Source organism: Schistocerca americana, chromosome 2 (genome assembly GCF_021461395.2).
Source record: "Schistocerca americana isolate TAMUIC-IGC-003095 chromosome 2, iqSchAmer2.1, whole genome shotgun sequence".
NCBI lineage: Eukaryota > Metazoa > Arthropoda > Insecta > Orthoptera > Acrididae > Schistocerca > Schistocerca americana.
This window is the reverse complement of record NC_060120.1, coordinates 501,345,009-501,357,203: the sequence shown is the minus strand read 5'-3', so window position 1 is coordinate 501,357,203 and position 12,195 is coordinate 501,345,009. Positions and strand designations below refer to the sequence as shown.

At 39.7% G+C, this 12,195-nt stretch overlaps 1 non-coding gene across 1 annotated transcript; it reads left to right on the top strand.

Annotated features, from left to right (window-relative positions):
* The first annotated feature begins 1,447 nt into the window (after positions 1 to 1,447).
* On the top strand, positions 1,448 to 1,523 carry Trnas-cga. The gene has a single exon. It is a non-coding gene; the product is annotated as a tRNA-Ser (tRNA).
* The last annotated feature ends 10,672 nt before the right edge of the window (positions 1,524 to 12,195 follow it).

Below are 12,195 nucleotides of genomic sequence, written 5' to 3'. Positions count from 1 at the left end.
AAACTGAAGATGATTTTAATAAGACTGATTATTTTAGATAGTTGCTCAACGATCACTTTCCAAGTAGACAGAAACTGTTTCGCACCTGCTGTATTGACTAAAATACTGAAGTTGTTAATACGGTGCTCAGCTGTCCAAAAGTTATAGTCTATGAATTCTTTTCGGACGTGTATTGTTATAACCATTACAGAACAGCATTTCAACCCCAGAGGAAAATAAGGTGGATGTTTTCTGAAACGTCTGCGTATACAAGCAGACTAATAAAATCCTTACTCGTTTTCAGCTTTAATGACAGCGGAAAGTCTAACCAAGCAGCGATGTTTTTTTAGCCTCGCCGTGCCACAGTGGAGATTCCGCGCGGTCTTCATGTCGCTGTTGTGCGTTGTGCTGCAGCCGACCGGTGGAATCTGGTGTGCGGCAGAGCGCATCGCGCTGCCGCGCCACGCAAACTTCGTTAGCGCGTCCTGGCCGCAGTCCAGCTACGGGGCCGAAGTCTCAGTCCGACTTGAGGCGATGGCACGTTCGCGCGCAGTACTTCGGCACTCTCTTCCTCTCCTAATTAACAGTTCCTGTCGATCTTACCAATTAAAGTCTTTATGGTCTCCTTAACAATTACGTACTCCTTATACTCCTTACTCTTTTGGTATGTTCGGCGCTGCACTCAGGGTTCACTGCTTGATATTAAGAAGTCTTAAAGTGATTGTGAATCAAAAGTCTGGTGTCTGGTGTCCTAAGTTCTTAAGTTCTTTAGTTATGAATTTGATTATTTAAATCATCGTTAAATATTTACGTTTAAGTTCACGAGCCCCTATACACGACAAGGAGGACGGTACTTTTCGTCAATGTTAGCGATTTTCTGTACTATCCCATTTGCTTATTAAGTCGAGGAATGTGACCCTACACTAACGCTAATCTTTTTCATCTTATTTACACGGTCCATATGCTGTGGAAACATGACAATTTGTTTCCAGAATGATATTTTCACTCTGCAGCGGAGTGTGCGTTGATATGAAACTTCCTGGCAGATTAAAACTGTGTGCCGGACCGAGACTCGAACTCGGGACCTTTACCTTTCGCGGGCAAGTGCTCTACCAACTGAGCTACCCAAGCATGACTCACGTCACGTCCTCACAGCTTTACTTCTGCCAGTACATCGTCTCCTGCCTTCCAGCACTTGCCCGCGAAAGGCAAAGGTCCCGAGTTCGAGTCTCGGTCCGGCACACAGTTTTAATCTGCCAAGAAGTTTCATATCAGCGCACACTCCGCTGCAGAGTGAAAATCTCATTCTGGAAACATCCCCCAGGTTGTGGGTAAGCCATTTCTCCGCAATATCCTTTCTTTCAGGAGTGCTAGTTCTGCAAGGTTCGCAGGAGAGCTTCTGTTAAGTTTGGAAGATAGGAGACGATGTACTGGCAGAAGTAAAGCTGCGAGGACGGGGTGTGAGTCGGGCTTGGGTAGCTCAGTTGGTAGAGCACTTGCCCGCGAAAGGCAAAGGTCCCGAGTTCGAGTCTCGGCCCGGCACACAGTTTTAATCTGCCAGGAAGTTTCATGACAATTGTTGCATATTCTTTCTCAAACATTGTTTCTCTAAATTTGTCCAGTAGGGTTTTACGAGAAGAACGTCAATTTTGCCCAGGAGGTGTCTGAGGAATTCCACACATGTTTGCACGGGCTATGTTAAAATGCTACGATTTTAGTAGCGCGTTCTGGATTCGTTCCAAGCTCATTGTGTATCTATGTATGTTTGAGTGTGGTCTGCTTTACAGAAGCATCAAACTTTCCCAAAATTACCCGCACAAATCTTATTGCTCCGCTTACCTTCCATTCTGTCTTTCAAGTAATAGTATGTAACATCTGCAATATTTTAAAATCTTGAGTATGGTTGAAGTTCAGAAATCGTATTAAACTTTTAATGAAGCATAAAAACAGCCAAACTCTTCCACGACTTTATCGCAATGACCAGGTTTCGATGCCGACTAAGGGTATCTTGCAATGTGAAGCTATTCTGTGAACCTTTTCTTATGAAGATACCCCTAGTCGATATCGAAAGCTGGTCAGTGCAATAAAATTTGTGCAGCCGGTTGCCTGTTTTTATCCTTCATTAAAAACTGCAAAATCCTGCTCAACAACAGTGCTTCGGTGTATGATGAACTTGTGCTGTGATTCTACATTAAAAATTGGTTCTGGCTTAATATAGGTTTTCGTCTACAACATTAGTTCGCGAATTTCTAGACTCGTTTGACACCAATCATTTTACATACTGAAAAATGAAATTAAAGCAATTACAGCCCTCGGACGCAAAAATTAAGCCTTTTGACCTGGTTTCGGCACTTCTATGAGTGCTTTCATCAGAAATAAAATATTCAAACTGGCCTATAAGTACAAAAATTATGGGAATATTTTTTAAAGGCAAGCCACTATGGGCTGCTCACACATGTCAAGCCGCAGGTAGCAAAAGACTGAGGCGTCCGAGTTAGTAACTGCGGGCAGGTGAACATTACATCAGTGCGGCTACTACATGGCACTGAAGAATGGGATCCATTTACGCCATTTAGGATTATTTAGAACATCCGACGAAACATCACACAACCTTATCCGCACACCCTTGTCCGCCATGCAGCATTCACTAAAAACAAAAGCAAATTTGCAAAGAATTTGTGACTAAATGATGTACGTTTGTAAGTGTCGTGACAGAAAGTAAATTTTCGACGAGTGGGATCTAAGTAGCGAGGAAAAAGGTGAAGAGAAACGTAATTTACGTGGAGAGTTAGTGGGGCACGCTGCAACCAATGTCAGCGCACGGAACAAAGAACTTTGGAGGGGGCGACCCTACAGATCAGGCACCAATAACACGTTGCCTCGTATTCTGAGAGCAAATTGCAACAAAAGGCTGATAGTGAGATATGTTTAATTCTGTTGTCCAGGGGCTGGTAGCCTGAGGGGAATGGGACTGTTAATCGTCCACAGAAGTATTAAAACAGACTAGAAAATGGCATGTTCAATTTGTTCTACAGCTAATGTACTGCAACTCAATGGACATCTCATTTAATCTTGTAGTTTTTTACACCTCACGGCAATGCAAAAGCACATCATAACTGTAAGAAGACAGATTAGGCCTAACGGTTTTACTTGTGTTAACATAAATGTTAAAATTTCGTATTGTTAACCTGATGCGTCCGTCGTCGGATCCTAATCTTGACAGAGTACTGTTTTCGTGTGTGGTCAAAAATTTGTAAATTGAAGAGTAATTAATTTTTTAAAATAGTAAAACCATCTATGTGCTTTACTAAAGATCTTAAATGAAATCTAGTGTCTAATAAGTAATTGATTTAGGAACAGTGGCAAAAGTAACCGTTATAGGCACTGGAATTTTAAATAAAGTCAGTTACAGAAATTGCGTTCAGTACCATACACTAACAACAAAAGAAACTTTTAGCTCCTAACTCATGTAACGCAAAACTAAGAGCACTGTTGAAACTTGGAAGCTGTATAAAAATATTACTTTTTCTAGTTAACGAATTTCTAGGCGCTGATACTGGGTCCCTATTTGTGTCAATATGAAAGAATCTGTTAAACTCTGACTGGTTAAAAGTGTTTTGCAACTGTAGGTGGACACAGTGAGCGGGATCTAACAAATTACTTCATCATGTATCCATATTCCTACTTTTGATTTATGATCATGATGCAGTCAGATTGTTCAGTATTGACAGCATATTTAGACATTGTAAATAACAGTTTTGTAGGGGACTGCTAACGAAAAGTTATTGAAGCTATGACCACTGCAAATTATAATTTTGATTTCACTCGGCGGTTAAGTGAATGATACCCAAGATGAACATCTCAAATTGGATTAGCGACCGTTTTCATTCATTTCAATTAATTGTGTATAATATAGTTAATGAATTCATTTAATGACGCAACTACTTGTTTACGCAGCGTGTAATTACACTGAACAACATATTCTAAGTTTAAACGAGACTAGGATTGGGTATCATACAGATCTAGTTTCATATTTACGCTTTACGTCCACTAGGATCTTGCCTAGTACGGTGGTGCGGGTCTCCCGCATCGTCCCCTACGCTCCGTTATGTAGTATGGGACTTCATCATCACCTTTATATATTTCTTGTACTATATTAATTAAAGGACTCTTTATATCTACCTTATGTAATGCTCTCCAAAGTAATTTTCTCGGGACAGTATAGTAAGCTTTTTCTAAACCTGTGAAAATTAATCCTATAGTTTCTTAATTTTTGCCTACGTTCCTCTAAGATCTGTCGTAATGTAAAATATGATCTACGCATGATCTACCAGCTGTGAAGCCACATTTTTCCATCCGGGTTTTAAAATTTATTTACAGCTTATTTTTAATTATTTTCCCACAAATTGCTATTTAGTGCCAGCAGCTTTGCAGATCCCCTTTCTTAAATGTAGTATTAATACTTTAGTTTCACAATTTTATCACCACCATATTTTAAGAGCTCCAGATTGATACTGCCTGGTCCAGGTGATTTACCATTCTTCCCTGTTCCTGTTACCGTACTCACCTCGCTTTCTAAAACTTGGATCTTCTCCCCTTCCAGTTCTTTTTCTTCCACTGTTCCTTCCTCCAGATACTATTCTTTATCCTCATATAATAATTTCCAGAAATATTCTTCCCATTCTTTTGGTGTTATCAATTGAAATTTGGTTTTGGGTTTAATCTCTTGTCGAAGTCCTTTTAATACTGGCCATGTTTCTTTAGCTCTTCCAAATCCTAGATTGCTATTGTCATTAGCACATGCCCTTTCCCATGCTTCATTCTTTGCTATCTTTATTTTTTTATCGCTTCGTTCTTCTTTTCCTTGTAGATTGTTCTTGTTACTTCAGATTTATCATCCAACCACCGGTTGAATGGGTTCCTCTTTTCTTTAACTGCCACCTCTATTTCCTACGACCAGCATTTTGCTGTATGGCTGTGGTTGTTTCCCCTTATGCCCAGCATCTCTGTCGCTATACGTATTACACAGGATTTTATGTATTCATATATTTCCTCTGTACTTCCTTCAAATGATTCTTCCAATGTTTTTTTTTTCATTCTTGCAGCAAAGAATGTTAGTATACCTTCATCTTGTAGGCTGTCAATATTGAATTATAGATTTAGAGCTTTCTCAGAACGAATGGTTTAAATTGTTACAATCATTCTTTGCATTCGTCCATGACCAAAAACTGTTAATTTTTACTAAATATGGTCTGATCCACACTGGGTTCCTCTATAAGATCTAACATCTGCTGCGTTGAAACTACTGTTCTAATGATAATATGATCTATTATAGAACGAAGTTCGCTAGTATTCTGTTGCCAAGTATATTTATGAATATCCTTGTCTTTAAAAAATGTATTGATAATTTTCAGATCAAACCACAAATTTCAATCAATCGCTCTCGATTGTCATTATACTCTGTCTCTCCATATTTTCCCACCATCGGAGAAGATTTTCTAATTCCTAATCTTCTGTTTATATCCCCCAAGATAATCAGCTCCTCCCTCTTTGGTATTTTTTGTATAGTCTCCCTTAGGATTGTCCAGAAACCAGAAAGTATCTTCCTCCTGTTCTCTTGCATCATTCGTGTGTGCATAAACACCAATAGTTACAAATTCCCTGGCAAAAAGATCATTTTTACCATAATAATACGTTCATTAATAAATTTCCACTTTATGATTCTCTTTTGCCATGCTTACTTTATCATAATGAAGACTCCTGCTTTGTCTCTTACCGCTTTGGACACCCCACTGCATAATTACCAAGTTTTTCTCCTTTTTGCCTTTCCTCTTGTCTCAGAGAGTATGGCAACATCCGTTTTGAAACTGTCAAGTTCTGTTGGTAATATATTCAGTTTTGTTGAGATGCCTTGCACATTCCAGCAGCCAAATGTCATTTTCCTTTTCTCTTCGCCAGTTCATATTCCAAGATTCAAATTTCTCTGAGGCTTACTATTAGTTTTTTTAGGATTTTAATTTATATGTGTGAGGAGCTGACCCACTGCACAACCCCCAACTTTGGGGACCAGGTAATTTACTCTCAAGGTTTTCTTCCTTTAGCCTTTGATAAGCCAATACCACGCTACAAGGCAGCAGCCGCTACTTTGGTGCACCCCTGGTATTTTATTTCCCCGATACGCACCATGTCTGGTGAGCAAGTATAAAGAATTAATGTACGTATGTTTATAAAATATTTATGTATGTGTATTGAAACTCTCCAGCTAATCCACTGGATCGATGACAACCAGACTTGGTACATACGACTTACTTTCTAGAGGTAAAAATACCCACCTTATGGATTGCGAAAGGGGGTATAGGGGTATAGCATGCAGAGCATCGCCTGTCCAACTGTATTTCTTGCAGAACCAGCATGTTGTGCGGGTTGCATCGGAACCCGTTGCAGGCATACGGACGGATGTCCACAACTGTGCAGAGGTAGGGACGTCAGACGGCGTTTAGAGTAAAGACATTTAGACTCTTAAAATTTTATCAGTAAACTGTCGGAGTATTCGTAATAAAGTTCCCGAATTTACTGCACTCCAAATTATACTTGGGACCGAGAGCTGGCTGAAACCCGAAGTGGAAAGTTCTGAGGTATTTAGCGAGTCGTGGAATGTATAGCGGAAAGACAGATAAGAGGCCATTGGAGGGGGAGTGTTTATTGCAGTTCACAAAAATATTGTCTCTATTGAAATCGATGTTGAGTTTTAGAGTGAAGTTATCTGGTCACGTATAATAGGTAAACGAAGTTAAATGTTGGCTGCTTTTACCGACCACCCGATTCCGCTGAGACAGTGCTACTGTCATTCTACATCTACATCTACATGGATACTCTGCAAATCACATTTAAGTGCCTGACAGAGGGTTCATCGAACCACCTTCACAATTCTATATTATTCCAATCTCGTATAGCGCGCGGAAAGAATGAACACCTATATCTTTCCGTACGAGCTCTTTTTTCCCTTATTTCATTGTGGTGATCGTTCTTCCCTATGTAGGCCGGTGTCAACATAACATTTTCGCATTCGGAGGAGAAAGATGGTAATTGGAATTTCGTGAGACGATTCCGTTGCAACGAAAAACTCCTTTCTTTTAACGATTTCCAGCCAAAAGCCTGTATAATTTCTGTGACACTCTCTCCCATATTTGGTGATAATACAAAACGTGCAGCCTTTATTTGAAATTTTTCGATGTAAGGATTCCACTCCGCGCAACAGTATTCTAAAAGAGGACGGACAAGCGTAGTGTAGGCAGTCTCCTTAGTAGATCTGTTACATTTTCTAAGTGTCCTGCCAATAAAACGCAGTCTTCGGTTAGCCTTTCCCACAACATTTTCTATGTGTTCTTTCCAATTTAAGTTGTTCGTAATTGTAATACCTAGGTATTTAGTTGCATTTACGGCTTTTAGATTAGACTGATTTATCGTGTAACCGAAGTTTAACGAGTTTCTTTTAGCACTCATGTGGATGACCTCACACTTCTCGTTATTCAGGGTCAACTGCCACTTTTCGCACCATTCAGATATTTTTTCGAAATCGGTTTGCAGTTTGTTTTGAACTTCTGAGAACTTTATTAGTCGATTAACGACAGCATCATCTGCAAACAACCGAAGACGGCTGTTCAGATTGTCTCCAAAATCGTTTATATAGATAAGGAACAGCAAAGGGCCTATAACACTACCTTGGAGAACGCCAGAAATCACTTCTGTTTTACTCGAAGACTTCCCGTCAATTACTACGAACTGTGACCTTTCTGACAGGAAATCACAAATCCAGTCACATAAATGAGACGATATTCCATAAGAACGCAATTTCACTACGAGCCGCTTGTGTGGTACAGTGTCAAAAGCCTTCCGGAAATACAGAAATACGGAATCGATCTGAAATCCCTTGTCAATAGCACTTAGCACTTCATGTGAATAAAGAGCTAATTGTGTTTCACACAAACGATGTTTTCTAAACCCATGTTGACTGACTGTCAACAGACAATTTTCTGCGAGATAATTCATAATGTTCGAACACAATATATCTTCTAAAATCCTGCTACATATCGACGTTAACGGTATGGGCCTGTAATTTAGTGGATTACTCATACTACCTTTCTTGAAAATTGGTGTGACCTGTGCAACTTTTCAGCCTTTGGGTACGGATCTTTCGTCGAGCGAATGGTTGTATATGATTGTTAAGTGTGGAGCTAATGCATCAGCATACTCCGAAAGGAACCTAATTGGTATACAGTGTGGACCAGAAGACTTGCTTTTATTAAGTGATTAAAGTTGCTTCACTACTCAGAGGATATTTACTTCTACGTTACTCATGTTGACAGCTGTTCTTGATTCGAACTGTGGAATATTTACTTCGTCTTCTTTTGTGGAGGCATTTCGGAAGACTGTGTTTAATAACTCTACTTTGGCAGCACTGTCTTCTATAGTATTTCTATTGCTATCACGCAGAGATGGCATTGATTGTTTCTTGCCGCAAACATACTTCACCTACGACCAGAATCTCTTTGGATTTTCTGCCAGGTTTCGTGACAATGTTTCGTTGTGGAAACTGTTATAGGCATCTCGCATTGAAGTCCGCGCTAAGTTTCGAGCTTCTGTAAAAGATCGCCAGTCTTTGGAATTTTGCGTCTGTTTAAATTTGGCATGTTTGTTTCGTTGTTTCTGCAACAGCGTTCTAACCAGTTTTGTGTACCAAAGAGGATCAGCTCCGTCATTTGTTAATTTATTTGGTATAAATCTCTCAATTACTGCCGATACTATTTCTTTGAATTTAAGCCACATCTGGTCTACAATTATATTATTGATTTGGAATGAGTGGAGATTGTCTCTCAGGAAGGCGTCAAGTGAATTTTTATCTGTTTTCTTGAATAGGTATATTTTTCGCTTATTTTTCGGGGATTTGGGGATTACAATATTCAGTCTCGCTACGACAACCCTGGGTTCACTAATCCCTGAATCGGTTTTGATGCTCGATATTAACTCAGGATTATTTGTTATTAAGAAAGTCTACGGTCAGTAGCGTATAAATGCCCAGATCATGCTGGATGCTATTGAAGCACAAAAAGTTATAAGTACAGAAAGCTGGCTAAAGCCGGAAATAAGTTCAGTCCAAATTTTTTCAAACAATCTCACAGTGTTCAGAAAGGATAGATAAAATGTAGTTGGTGGTGGAGTATTTATTGCTGTCAGAAGTAATTTACCTTGTAGTGAAATTGAAGTAGATAGTTACCGCGAAATAGTATAGGTAGAGGTTATGTTTAAAATCGGACTAAACTATTAATTGATTCGTTTACCGACCTCTCGACTCAGAAGACATAGTTGCTGAACAGTTCAAAGAAAACTTGAGTCATTTCATATAGGTACCTCCTCATGCAGCTACAGTTGGTGGTGAAATCTACCCTCGATATGCTGGAGAAATTATACATTTAACAGGCATAAAACGTCATCCGAAATTGTACTGAATGTTTTCTCAGAAAATTATTTTGAACAATTAGTTCATGAGCCCACTCGAAGCGTAAATGGTTGCGAAAGCATATTTGACCTCTTATCAACAAATACTTCTGGACAAGTAGTGAGTGTCGTAACGAATACAGGGATTGCCGACCACAAGGCAGTTGCTGCTGGGCTGAATGCCGTAACACCACAACCATGAAAAAGAAACGCAAAGTATTTTTAAAAAGCTGATAAAAATGCCATTAACGCCGTTTTAAGATACAGTCTTCACTCCTTACGATATGGCCATGTAAGCGTAGAAAACTTGTGAAATGATTTCAAAAAGATAGTATCGACAGCAGTTGACAGATATATACTACATAAATTAATAAGTGATGGTACTGATCCCTCACCGTACACAAAACTGGTCAGATCGCTGTCGCAGAAGCAGCGAAGAAAGCATGCCAAATTTAAAAGTAAGCAAAATCACCAAGACTGACAAAGTCTTACAGAAGCTCGAAATATCGCGTGTACTTCAATGCGAGATGCTTTTACTCGTAAAAATTTCCATAATGAAACTCTATCTCGAAATCTGGCAGAAAACCCAAACAGATTCTGGTCATACATAAAGCACACCAGTGGCAAGACGCAATCAATACCTTCACTGTGTGATAACAACGATCAAGTAACTGATGACAGTGCTACTAAAGCATATTTATCAAACACGGTTTTCCAAAACTACTTCACCAAAGAAGACGAACTAAATATTCCTGGATTCCAATCAAGAACAAACAACTGCCAAGATGAGAAACATAGAAGCAGATATCCTCGATGTCGAAAAGCAGCTTAAATCACTTAAAAAAGGCAAGACTTCTGGTCCAGATGGTATACCAGTCAAGTTCATCTCAGAGTACGCTGATACAATAGCTCCATATTGAGCAATTATATACAACTGCTCGCTCACAGAAAGATCCGTACCTAAAAACTGGAAAATTGCTCAAGTCACACCAATACCCAAAAAGGGAAGTAGGAGTAATCCGTTGAATTACAGGTCCATATCACTAACGTCGATTTGCAGTAGAGTTTTGGAACATATATTGCATTCGAACATTACGAAGTACCTCGAAGGAAAATGTTTATTGACACATAGCACGCATTCAGAAAATATCGTTCTTGCGAAACACAACTAGTAGCTCTCTATACTCATGAAGTAATGAGTGCTACCGATAGGGGATGTCAAACTGATTCCATATTTTTAGATTTCCAGGAGGATTTCGACATCGTTCCTCATAAGCGTTTTCTAACCAGACTGCGTGCCTATGGAATATCACCGGATTCGTGATTTCCTGTCAGAAAGGACACACTTCGTAGTAATAGACGGTAAGTCATCGAGTAAAACAGAAGTAATATCTGGCGTTGCCCAAGGAAGTGTTTTAGACCCTCTATTGTTCCTGATCTACATTAACGATATAGGAGACAATCTTAGTAGCCGTCTTAGATTGTTTTCCGTCTTCTAAAGTCATCAGATGACCTAAACGAGTTGCAGAATGTTTTAGATATCTGTATGGTGCGAAAAGTGGCTATTGACCCTGAATAAAGAAAAGTGTGAAGTTCTTCACTTGGGTACTAAAAGAAATCCACTAAATTTTGATTACGCGATAAGTCACACAAATCTGAAGGCTGTAAAATCAACTAAATACTTAGGGATTACAATTACAAATTACCTAAATTGGAACGATCACATAGATAATGTTGTGGGTAGAGTAAACCAAAGACTGCGATTCGTTGGCAGAACACTTAGAAGGTGCAAAAGGTCTACTAAAGAGACTGCTTGTGCGCCATATTCTGGAGTATTGTTGTGCGGTATGGGATCCGCATCAGCTGAGACTGACGGATGACATCGAAAAAGTTCAAAGGAGGGCGGCTCGTTTTGTACTATCGCGAAATAGGGCAGATAGTGCCGCAGACATGATACGCGAATTGGAGTGGCAATCATTAACACAAAGGCGTTTTTCGTTGCGACGAGATATTCTCATGAAACTTCAATCGCCAGTTTTCTCCTCCGATTGCGAAAACATTCTGTTGGCACCCACTTAGATTGGGAGAAATGATCATCTCTGTAAAAAACGAGAAATCAGGGCTCGCACAGAAAAATTTAAGTGCTCGTTTTTACCGCTCGCCGTTCTCGAGTCGAACGGTAGAGAGACAGCTTGGAGGTGGTTCATTGAACCCTCTGCCAGGCACTTTATTGTGAATAGCAGAGTAATCATGTATATGTAAATGTAGATGTAGATGGAAGCGAGTATAGACTGGGATATCTGTGGATTCACTGCGGCGGGTACAGACGGACAGTCATGCGAAATACTTCGGAACACATTTTCTGAAAACTGTCCTGAGTAGCTAGCTCGGCAGTTCACATGCAGTGTTAATATCTTAGACGTTTTAGCTACAAATATCACTATATCATGTTACGGAATTCAATAAATTAGTCAAGAACGCTAGGAGAGTGTTTCTGCCAGACAGAGCAGATAAGCAGTTGTTAGCATCTCACAGAAACAGTCAACCGATATTTAATTCCAGGAAGATGGACGTAGAGGAATTACGGGCGAAGTTTAAGCAGATTATAAAGCGTGGTCTGGAGATTTATGTGCCTAGTAAGTGGATAATCAATGGAAATCACCCACTGTAGTCTAATAACGAAATTCGGAAGCTGCTGAGAAAGCAGAGGCTGATGCACTC